This window comes from Gopherus flavomarginatus, chromosome 2 (assembly GCF_025201925.1).
Source record: "Gopherus flavomarginatus isolate rGopFla2 chromosome 2, rGopFla2.mat.asm, whole genome shotgun sequence".
NCBI classification, from domain to species: Eukaryota; Metazoa; Chordata; order Testudines; family Testudinidae; genus Gopherus; species Gopherus flavomarginatus.
Genome location: NC_066618.1, coordinates 214525271 through 214537895, shown reverse-complemented (window position 1 = coordinate 214537895; position 12625 = coordinate 214525271).

The following is a 12625-nucleotide window of genomic DNA, read 5'->3' as shown; positions in this document are numbered from 1 at the left end:
ATACTGGCCGCAACACACTAACATTGGCTCTGGCAGTGTTGCAGCCAGACTGGGGTCAGCTACCCCCGGGCCACTTCCACTCTCCCCCTCATCGAGTACCTGAGTCGTCGTGGTATCAGCAGAAGGGACAACCACCATCGGTTCCTCAGGGTGAGTGTCCATGGGCGGGCTCAGCGGGTCCTCGGGGTAGGTGGTGAAAGGTAGGCTCGGCTCCTCCTCGGGGTAGCCGGAGCGGGGCGGTCCCAGCCAGTCCTCCTCGGGGTAGCGAGCGCGGAGCAGGTTCGGTTCCTCCTCCAGGTAGCTGGAGCAGGGCAGGCTCGGCCAATCCTCCTGGCAGTGAGCGCGGGGTAGGCTAGGCAGGCCGCTGCCTTCTGCTGCCTCTCTAGGGGGAGCTCAGTTGCAGATGTCCGTCCTTTCTGACGGCTGGCCCCTTACTGAGCTCGGAGGGCCCTCCTTTATACTTCTGGGTCGGCGCTTGACCCTTTGCGGGGCAGGCTCAGAGCTCCGCAACTCCGCCCAGTCCGGCCTCCAGGGCACCTGGGAACCAGGCTGCCTCACTACACACCCTTCCAAGCAAGTCTGTCTCCCGTGCGACGGGGCCAGACCCATCCATGCCTCCCACACGGGAAAGAAAGTCTGCATTAGCGTGGTCCTTCCCGGCCCTGTGGTGAACCGTAAAGGCATAGGGCTGTAATGCCAGGTACCACCTCTGCAGCCTCATATTATGGTCTTTCATTCGGGCCAGCCATTGGAGTGCAGCATGATCCGTAACGAGCATGAAGGGGGCTCCGAGCAGATAATACCGTAATGCATCGCAAGCCCATTTTACAGCGAGGGCCTCATTTTCCACTACCGCATAGTTCTTCTCTCTGGGGAATAGCTTCCTGCTGATATAGATGACCAGGTGTTCTTCCTCATTGCCCTCTTGGGAGAGGACAGCGCCGAGTCCCACCTCCTAGGCGTCCGTCTGGAGAACGAACGCCTGGTCAAAATCAGGGCTGTAGAGGACAGGTTCACGGCAGAGGCTTGCCTTGAGGGTCTGGAATGCATCGTCGAATTCTCGGGTCCATCGTACTTGTCGCAGACTATCCTTGGCCAGCAACCCCGTCAAGGGGGCCGTGATAGCAGCGAATTGGGGGATGAACCGCCGATATTAGCCAGCCAACCCCAGGAACTGGCGTACCTGGCGCTTAGTGGCCGGCGGGGGGCAGGTTGCAATAGCCTGAACCTTTCCCACGAGGGTTTTTACTAATCCATTTCCGATGGTATACCCCAGGTAGGTCATTTCTTGCCAACCAGTTTGACACTTCTTTGGGTTGGCGGTCAACTCAACTGCCCGCAGGGACCTTAGGAATGCAGCTACCCGCTTGAGGTGGTTCTCCCATTGACAACTATAAATATCCACATCATCAAGGTATGCGGCCGCGTAGTCCTGATGGGGCTGGAGGAGGTAGTCCATCAGCTGCTGAAACGTGGCCGGGGCCCCATGAAGGCTGAAGGGCATCTGGGGGAACTGATACAGACCCATAGGGGTGGCAAAAGCAGTCTTCTCCTTGGAGGCTGGTTCGAGGGGGATCTGCCAATACCCCTTGCTCAGATCAAGGGTAGTGATGTAACGAGCCTCTCCCAACCGGCCGAGCAACTCATCTACTTGGGGCATTGGGTATGCGTCAAACTTCAAGATGGCATTGACGTGTCTGAAATCGATGCAAAATCGTCGGGTGCCATCTGGCTTCAATACGAGGACTACTGGGCTGCGCCATTCGCTTTGTGCTGGCTCGATGACCCCCAAGTCCAGCATGGCCCATACCTCTTCCTCAATGACTTGCCGTTTGTGATAGGGCAAGGGCCGGGTTGCACCTTGGATCACCACACCAGGCTCAGTCTGAATGGTGCGATGGACGAGGGTGGTGCATCCCGGTTGGGTTGTGAAGTGTGCGGGAACGCCATTAGGAGAGACCGGGTCTGTTTAAGTTGTTCCACCATCAGCGTCGGTCCAAGCTGGGGTCCTTCGGGGTCCGCCGGACCTGCTACCTGGGGGCCCAGCTCGGGGTCCGGCGGGTAGGGGTTAATCAACAGCCCTTCTCACTCCCACCATGGTTTTAGAAGGTTCACGTGGTAGCGTTGCTTCTTCTTGCACCGGTCAGGCTGGTAGATCTCATACGTGACAGGTCCGATCTTTCGGACCACCTCATAAGGTCCTTGCCACCGGGCCAGAATCTTTGATTCAGTGGAAGGGAGGAGGAGTAAAACCCGGTCTCCGGGTCGGAAGTCGCGAATCTGCGCCCCGCAGTTGTAGGTCTGGGCCTGACTCTCTTGGGCGGCCTTCAAATTCTCGCGTGCCAGGGCCCCAGCCTGCGCAAGGCGCTCCTGAAGCTGGAGTATGTATTTTTAAGAGGCCCTGGATGGGTGATGGGGCTTGCTCCCATGTCTCCCGCATTAGGTCCAAGAGTCCCCCGGGGCGTCGGCCGTATAGTAGCTTGAATGGGGAGAACTTGGTAGATGACTGTGGCACCTCCCGAACCGCCAGGAGCAGAGGTGGCAGTAACTGGTCCCAGCGGCGGAGGTTGTCTGGGGGGAACTTACGTAGCATGCTCTTAAGAGTCTGATTAAATCATTCGACCAGCCCGTCAGTCTGAGGATGGTAGATGGACGTGTGCAGCTGCTTGATTCCCAAGACCTCACACGCTAGCTGCAATAGAGAGGTAAAGTTGGTGCCCTGGTCCGTAAGGTTCTCTCGGGGCAAGCCCACGCGGGCGAAGATCTTCACGAGCTTACCTGCGATGCTATGGACTGTGATATTTTGGAGGGATATGGCCTCGGGGAACCAGGTAGCATAATACACCATGACCAGGATATACTTTAACCCCGCAGTGCTTCTGGGGAGCGGGCCCACCAGGTCCATGGTCACCCACTCGAAGGGGGTCTCGATTAAGGGCATGGGAATCAAGAGCGCCTTGGGGGTCTGGGCCGGAGCAGCCAACTGGCAGTCAGGGCAGGACCTACAGTAGTTCCTCACCTCCTGATGTACACCGGGCCAAAAGAAGCACATCAAAATCCGAGACAAAGTCTTCTTGTGGCTGAGGTGTCCAGCCACCGGGACATCATGGGCTAGCTTCATGACGGCTCGCCGATGACACTGGGGCATGAGGAGTTGAGTCTGGAACTCCCCTGTACGAGGGTCCGTCTCGATCTGGTAAAGGCATTCCCGCTGCAACTCGAAGTGTAGCCACTGGGCCGCCTGCTCGTACGTCCGCTTGAGGGTGGGGTCGGCCCGCTGATCGTGGCAGAAGTCAGTCTGAAGTGGGGGCTCCTCAACCACCTCCGAGGGAGAGTCTCCTGACTCGTTTGTCTGTTTGGTGAGGTCAGGTGTTTCCCCTGTCCCTTCCCCGACCTCAGGGAATCGCCTCCCCAGGCTGGCGTGACCCTTGGGTGTTCCCCATTGTGGCAGCAGAGGACTTCTGCGAACTTGGGCCAGTCCCACCCCAGGATCACCGGGTACGCCAGGCGCGGGGCAAGGCCCACCACCATCGGTCGGGTGACCCCTTCTACAGTTAGTTGGGCCCGAGTACTGGGGTACGGCCGAATATCCCCGTGGATGCACTGCATGGCCCCCTGTTGGCCTGGGGGCCTAAGCTTTGGTGGACCAGCGTCTGACCGTAGCCGGAATCAATGAGAGCCACCGTTGGGTACCCCTTCAGGACCATGGGCACCGTGATCTTGGCGGCATGAGGACGTCGGGCGCGGGCTTCCCCGGAGTAAACCTGGCCAAAGTTGCACTCCATCGCCGGGCAGTCCTGTTGTAGATGGCTGTACTCCCCGCAGAAGAAACAGGGTCCAAGATCTGCTTGACCTGGCCGGGGACGTATTTCTGCGGCTCCCCCGGGAGGGCCCTGGGTGGCCTCCTGCGCTACTGGAGGAGGGGCTGGAGCTTGTCGCCCCGTGGGTCGGGGTTGAGGCTCGGGCACCCGGTAGGAACCTGAAGAGTCAGCCCGGGGGGGGGCCCCCCTCCTTTTGAGGTTGAGGTGAACCACCCTGGAGGTGGTGACTCTGGTGGTTGGGCCCACCGATGTCTCTGCAGCCAAGAAGCTCTCCATTAGGGTGATGGCAGCGGCTAGCGTCGTAGGCCGATGGCGGAGGACCCAGGCCTTTCCTTGCAGCGGGAGTATGTGGAGAAACTGCTTGAACACGATCTGCTCTGTGAGCTCCTCCGGCGTTTGGGTTTCGGGCTGCAACCACCGCTTACACCCTTCTCTTAGTTTCTGGGCCACCATCCGGGGCCGGACCCCGGTGGAGTAGGCCAGGCTCCTAAAAAGCTGGTGGAAGGTCTCCGGGCTCACGTCCAGGGCATCCAAAATTGCTGCCTTTACCTGGTTGTTGTCTTGGGCCGCCTCCGCAGACAGGCCTCGATAGACTGTCTGGGCAGTCCCCGTCAGGTACGTGGCCAGGAGGGAAGCCCATTGGTGCAGCGCCCACCCCGCAACGACGGTTACTGTCATAAACAGATAGCTAAGGGTTAATGTCTCTTTCACCTGGAAAGGGGTAACAAACAACATCTGACCAGAGGACCAATCAGGAAACAAGACTTTTTCAAATCTGGGTGGAGGGAAGTTTTGGGTGTGAGTCCTTTGTTCTTGGTAGGTTCTCTTTCTGGGCTCTGAGAGTGACCACAGGAATCTCCAGGCTTTCTAATCTTCTGTTTCCAAGTTGTAAGTACAAGGATAGTAAGACAATAGGTTTATATTGTTTTTTTTGTATTTACATGTGTGTAGTTGCTGGAATGTGCTAAATTGTATTCTTTTTGGATAAGGCTGTTTATTCATTTTTTCTTTTAAGCAATTGATCCTGTATATTGTCACCTTGATACAGAGACCATTTTATGTCTTTTTCTTTCTTTTTGATATAAAGCTTTCTTTTTAAGACCTGTTTGAGTGTTTTTCACTGGTTAAGGCTAAGAAACGAAGGGAGGGGGGAAATCTCTTTGTGTTAGATTTACTAAGCCTGACTTTGCATACCCTCTGGGTGAGGGGGAAGAGAGATTAGATCTCTCGGTACTTGTGTTTCAAGGACTTGAAGCAGGGAGTATCCCAGGGCGGGGAAATCTGGGAAGAGGTAAAGAGGGGGAAGGGAAAAGGTTTATTCCCCTTTGTTGTGAGACTCAAGGAATCTGGGTCTTGGGGTCCCCTGGGAAGGTTGGGGGGGACCAGAGGGTATCAGGCCTAAAATTCCTGATTGGTGGCAGCGATATCAGATCCAAGCTGGTAATTAAGTTTGGAGGTTGCATGCTAGCTTCTCATGTTCTGAACTCTAAGGTTCAGATCTGAGTAGGACAGTTATGACTGTCCTCAGACAGGCCTCGATAGACCGTCTGGGCAGTCCCCGTCAGGTACGGGGCCAGGAGGGAAGCCTATTAGTGCAGTGCCCACCCCGCAACGACGGCTACCCACTCAAATGTTACAAGGAAGGCTTCTGGGTCATCGTTGGGGCTCATCTTTGTCAGCCCGATCGGTGGGTTCAGCCGCGGGGTCCCCTCTGAGCCCCCCAGCTGGGTCTCCATGGGTCGGGACAGCGCCACTGCGAACTGTTGGAGGCATTGCCTCTGGAAGTCCTGACGCTGTGTGGCCAGGTCTTGAACCAGCTGGTGCTGCTGGGCTCCTAGCTGTTCGACCAGCTGTTGTTGTTGTTGGAGCTGGGCGGACTGCTGCTCTTGCTGTTGTTGGAGTTGGGCGGACTGCTGTCGCTCCTGGCTCTCGGTCAAAAGGCGAAGAGCTGGGACAGATCCATGTCTCGAAGGAGGATTCTCTCTCCTCCAGTCCCCCTCTCAGAGGGGTCGAGAGCCCATGCCCACATTTCTGGGCAGAGGGTCCCTGGTCAGGTGCCATGTGTAAGGGGTCCGCTGTTGGGATGGGGGAGGGGAGGAGAGGGCTCTTCATCCTCCAGGGAGCCTGGGAACCAGGCCGCCTCACTACACCGAGCAGCAGTTCAGTCTATAAAGCCCAGGCCCTGGGATCAGGGCTGGGCAACAAACACTGGTGCAGGGCTCAGACCCTCAAGCAGGGGCTGAGCAAACAGTTCAGTCTGTAAAGCCCAGGCCCTGGGATCAGTGCGGGGCAACAAACACTAGCAAGTCAAATAGGCTCAGGCCTTTAGGCAGGGATGAGCAGTAACAGTTCTAGGCTTTGGCCTCCTCAGGCCCAGGGAGAGGGGGATTCTGCTACCCAGATGTTGGGTGGCAGGGGGGGACACAGGCCCTCCCACTCCACTGCTTCCCAGCCTGAGGCCCTAACAGCGGCAGGCAGTCTGCTGCTGTGTCAGTGGGGATACTGGCCGCAACACACTAACATTGGCTCTGGCAGTGTTGCAGCCAGACTGGGGTCAGCTACCCCCGGGCCACTTCCACTCTCCCCCTCATCGAGTACCTGAGTCATCATGGTGTCAGCAGAGGGGTCAACCACCATCGGTTCCTCAGGGTGAGTGTCCATGGGCGGGCTCAGCGGGTCCTTGGGGTAGGTGGCGAAAGGTAGGCTTGGCTCCTCCTCGAGGTAGCCAGAGCGGGGTGGTCCCGGCCAGTCCTCCTCGGGGTAGCGAGCGCGGGGCAGGTTCGGTTCCTCCTCCGGGTGGCTGGAGCGGGGCAGGCTCGGCCAGTCCTCCTCCGGGTAGCAAGCACGGGGTAGGCTCAGCCAGGCCTCCCTGGGATAGTGAGTGAGGGGTAGGCTAGGCCGGCCGCTGCCTTCTGCTGCCTCCCCAGCGGGAGCTCGGTCGCAGATGTCCCACCTTTCTGACGGCTGGCCCCCTACTGAGCTCGGAGGGCCCGCCTTTATACTTCCGGGTCGGTGTTTGACCCTTTGCGGGGCAGGCTCAGAGCTCCGTAGCTCTGCCCAGTCCAGCCTCCGGCTGGGCTCTTCATCCTCCAGGGCACCTGGGAACCAGGCCGCCTCACTACAGGGAGTATTAAAAAAGTGTCATATGTAAGAACTGGGAGGTAATTGGCCTGCTCTGCTCAGCACTGGTGAAGCCACAGCTAGTTCTGAGCTCTGCAGTTTAAGATATATGTGGACAAACTGGAGAGAGTAGAGATGAGCGCCACAAAAATGAGACAAAGTTTAAGAAACCTGACCCAGGAGGAAAGGTTGAAAAAGGATATATTTAGCCTTGGGAGGGAAAAAGGACTGAGTGGGGACTTGATAACAGTCTTCAAAGATATTAAGGGCAGATACGAAGAGGATGGTAATCAATTGTTCTCCATGACCACTGAAAGTAAGACAAGAAGTAATCGGCTTAATTGGTAGCAAGGGAGATTCAAGTTAGATGTTAGGAAAAGTTTTCTAACACTAAGGACAAGTAAGCACTGAAATAAGCTTCCAAGGGAGGTTGTGGAATTCACATCATTGTGTAACCTGTTCTTTTAAAAACTTCCAAACACCTGTCAGGGATGATGTAGGTATACTTGATCCTGCCTCAGCATTGGGGGCTGGACTAGATGACTTCTCGAGTTGCATTCCAGTTGTAAATTTCTATGATTCTGTGATCCTAGCACGTGAACACCCATTCCTGTCCACACACAGCAGCAGCAGAGGATCGTAACTTAATTTTCCCACAAGCAGTAGGATGGGGGACTACTAACCCAGCTAGCATATAACAGCTAGAAGGGGCCATGGTCTTCATGTGTCCATTTTCCTAATACCTGCACAATGAACATCAGTGTGCAGGATAAGAAAGTGGATCTACATACTGCTTGATTTGAAAATGACATTCCTCTGTTTGGTCCCCAAATATGAGCCAACATGCCCTGCAGTCGGGTCTCATAGCAAAATGGATGCCATTCTAATCCACCTGTCTCCCAGACTAATAAAGGCAAAGGCAGGATTTTTGTATAGTCTTGGGCATTAACTGTGGTCATGGTAAATCATTTAGGGGAACTGGAACTTGGAATTGATTGTCTAACGAAGAGCGCAATTCATAGAATTAGAATCAGTCATGTAGCTGTGGATTTGAACATTTTCATTCATTTTTTCCTTCAATGGTGAAATCAAAAATGACTTGTATAATTTAATTGTTGGCCTGGTCATTGCTTGCATTCTCACTGGCCACTGCTCTTGGGAGACTAGATAAAGTAATCAAATTCAGAACAAACTAATTTTTGATCACAGATAAGCTGGAAGTTATAGAGCTGGTCAAAACACAGTAATTTTAAAAAAAAATTCAAAATTTTCCATCTTTTTATTTTTCCAAATGAGAAACAAAATCAGTATTGAATTTTTGATTTTCAGAAATGCAAATATTTTGGTTTTCACTTTTTTAGTAGCTTTTTCTCCACAGACCCCTCTTTTGTCCTTTTCCTCATCTTTCCCAGTGGCAAAACAGAAAATAAGGAAAACAGGAAATGAGGAAATAAATCTATTTCTAGTTTTCCAAAACTGAAAAATGGAGTGGATGTTTCTTGTCAAAAAAAATCAAAAAGCTCAAACAAAACAAAAATGTATATGAAAACTGCCTATTGTTCTTTGAAAAGCATTTCTGAATGAAAAATTTCAACCAGTTCAAATGTATTGTACTCCCATATTTATTGAATTCAGTGCCTTTAGATATACTATCTTATTGATTTGTCTAATTTAAAAGAAATTTTAGTATAATTTTATTGGAGAGTACTAATATCAGAGCAGTGGGCTGAAGCTATCATAACTGCAGAAATATGGTTTAAATGAGAGATAGATGTAAATAAATGGACTGATTCTGCATGATGCTAGGATCCTCCCTGAAAAGCTCTAAGGTTGGGAACAGGGACTGAAACTTTTAATGCCAGCTAAAAGAAAAAAACAACAAAAACCCCACCTACTGTTTATTGCAAGAATATTTTCAAGAAAAACAAATGATGTGTGTTGTTTTTGACAAATGAAAACTTAGGGATAGTTCATTTGCAGATTTGACTTAATCTGAAGCATGCGTATTTTGAATGTGTTGGGCATAGGAAGGGATTAAGGAAAAGGTTTTGATTTGGTCCATTTCTTTTGAAAATTGAAAACCATTCACATGTGTCAGTGAGTTGATATGGAAACATTTCCCAATACCACAAAATCTCTCAACATAAGGTATATTACATTGCTGAACTGTTGAGAAGTCAGGAGTTAGTAAACAACAACAAAACTTTGGTTGTTTCAGGTGATGGGAATCCTAATAATTTTGTTTCTGACAGCTTTTGCTGACTTGGCTCATTGCAAAAAAGTGAGAAAGAAAAAGTGAAGCAAGCTAGTATCACTGGTGTGAGTTGCAAAGGTTATGTAAATTTTGACAGAGTCAATTTTTACTTGTAAGCATTTATTTTTATTTTTATCTATTTAAATTTTCACAGTAACACAAACTTATGGGCTTTAAGCTTTTTTATTTCTATTTATTTCAGTTTTCACAGTTGTGGGAAATTATGGGGTGGGTCAGATGATGGGAAGAGTCAGACAATAATTATTTAATGTCAGTAGAAGTTGTGATTCAAAAAGTTAAATCTCTATATCTGTTAAACCACAAATTGTTGACATCACATGTCAAAATATGCAAAGTAAATACCGTTCCTATCAAACTGTAACAAGTTCTCAAGCAGTATTTTTCTTACTTATCAGTGGAAACATTTTTGTATTGATCTGCGTGTGTATGGTAAAAACATTTGTGAATACTTATCAATAAAAATCTAATACTTCCAAGCCCATTTATAAGGATAAACAAGAAATGATAACTAGTGTATAGATCTATTTAATCTCCTGTCAAAAATACAAAACAATTCATATGGCCTTGTTAGTGTGAAGAATTAGAAGACACTAGGATCCTAAATTCTAACCCAGTTTGAGCAAGTTACTCAATTTGTGGCCTGGGGCAGGCCATTTTAACATATTCCTCTATCAATCCACCTGGAAAACGTACTAAAAAGTAGAACCATACTGAAACCAGAAGCTGAATCTAAGATGTGGGATTTTTTTTTAATATATAAAGAAATTTCAAGTTATAAAGAAAATCCTTTACCCTAAATGTATTTGCAGCCTAGCTGTGAAGTCTATTATTCTCCTCATTCTCTCAGTTGGTGCCTTAGGAGAACAAAACAGTATCACTTACTTGTAGCCAATGTGTAAAATAATTTGTCAAGGCAATTCACTACAGTCACACAACAATAGAGATATAAACTGTTCCACAAATGATGGATTTCAGTGAATTTTCCCTTATACATCAATTGATAGCTGCCGCCTTTTGCATGTTTCTTATCAAGATATGGATCTATGCAAAGCTATGAACTCCACATGTACCTGTTGTATGTGCCCCCTCACTGACCTGTCATGTTGTAAAGTTAATCTTCCAAATATCACCTTTGATAAGCAGTACAAAGACAGAACTGTGCTATCCACTTGGAACTTCCAATGCTACTCTCTAGCCTCCAAAAGATTGTGGGTCATGCTACCTAAGAAATGTTCAGGCATGTAGCTTGCACATCTTTGTCCCTTTGCAGTAATGTCACTCAAAATGGGAGACATTATATAATATAAAATAAATACTAACAGGAAATAATGTAGGATACATTAGCTCAGAAAACCTGTAACAGAGGAAGGATGGTCCAGTAGTTAGAGTCTAGCTAGCTTAAGACTTGAGATACCCAATTCTCCGCTCCACTATAGACTTCCTATATGACGTTGGGCAAGTCACCTAACCTTTCTGTGCCTCAGTTCCCCATCTATAAAATGGAGATAATAGGGACGCACTATCTCACAGAGGTGTTGAGATCCACATAGATACTACAGTGATGGGGGCTTTCTAAGATAAGAAGCCCCGCCTAAGAGAATTAAGTTAATATACAGTATTCTGACATGAAGGAAGCCATTGCTCCAAACATCAGTTACATGACTTCAGCTGGCTTATCCATTCCACCTTGCTTCATATAGATAATATAAGGCCACAGTCTGCCCTCATATCCATTCAACTTCATTGATGCCAGTGGGGGTGCACTGGTATACCATAAAAAGCCTATGAAACTTTGATAAGTCTAGCCTCCTGGTTGCCTTTTTAGAAGTTGAAACTGGTTTGTCAATCATCAAAACAAGTCTAAAATCAGGTTTATTTCCAGTTCATTGATATTTTCTTGAGATTCATTGTACCAATGACAGAAATAATTGTACATAGTGTAACAGTAGTGTGATGTTCTGTAGCTTGGGGAAACACTCTGCACCCCCATGTTCATCCTTATAATATGATTGTATCCAATGCAAAATTTGTCATGTCGGTGTCTTCGGAAGATGGGTGTCTTTGGAAGACTCGTGATGCACTGAGTGTTGTTGTTATAGTAATGTTATAGGTTGTAATTTCATGTATATAGTTATGAGGCTGAAAATGTGTCCTCATGGCTTAAAACAACCCCAGACAAAACTCTCCAGGAGCAGAAGGGCAGTTCACACCTCATCAGGGCATGTATGGGAGAAACCCAGCCCAGCCTCACAGGAACAAAGGACACTGGCCTAGGCAGCAACAAAGTATCTGTTGGACTCTCAAGTGAGTCACCCTTCTTCCTTTGGTCAGTTTGGGACTGCAATGAGGTAAATCCCACCTGACTCTGAAGGGAGGGGGGAGCAAAGCCAAGAGAGAAGAAAGAACATGATAAAAGAGAGAGATGTTTGTCATGTTCTCTCTCTCTTCCACTCTATCTACAGACACTACCACCAAACAACTGAAGCGCTGATCAAAGGGAAGATCCTGGCTGAAGGGCAACCAGCCAGCCTGTGGTGAGAAGCATCTAAGTTTGTAAGGGCACTGAAAGTGTTAAGATCAGCTTAGAATGCATTTTGCTTTTATTCCATTTGACCAAATATGACTTCTTGTGCTTTGACCTATCTTTTATAGTTAATAAATGTGTCTGTTTATTCTACCTGCAGCAGTGCATTTGGTTTGAAGCATGTCAGAGACTCCCCTTGGAATAACAAGCCTGGTGCTTATCAATTTATTTGTTAAATTGACGAACTTATATAAGCTTGCAGCGTCCAGTGGGCATAAATGGAAACTACAAGATGGAGGTTCCTAGGATTGTGTCTGGGACCAGAGATTTTGGCTAGTTTCATTCGGTTGCACAATCCAAACAGTGGCTGGGCAAAAGTGCTCACTCATGTAGAGGGGAGTAGCTTACATGCTAGAGGCTGTGCATGAACAGCCTGGGACTGGGGGTTCTCACAGCAGAGCAGGGTAAGGCTGGCTTCCAAAGTTGAGGATTGGAGTGACCTAGCAGATCACTGGTCCAGATAATACCAGGGGAATGTCACAAGTAGTTACAATTTTTTGACGCTGATGCTGTACTCATTACAGAAGCAAAGATTCTCATTAATTTCAGTAGGAGATTTGCCTGTGTATATAATATGTTATCAAGTCAGGTCCTCAGTTTGTTTAACTGAAACATAGGAGTCTATTCAGTGGCTGCAGCTACTGTCTAAGGTAGATTTGTTATGCGGCCAAAGCTGAATAATGTCATATGCTCACCAGTTGTCTTCAGCTTTGATCTCCCTGATTATATCTCTGTGGTACTTTAATTTTTGATTCTGCCTGCCCTATTTTGTGTTTTTTGCATTTATGTGTAATTTTATCCTTGTATGTTTTAGAGTTGGTGGCT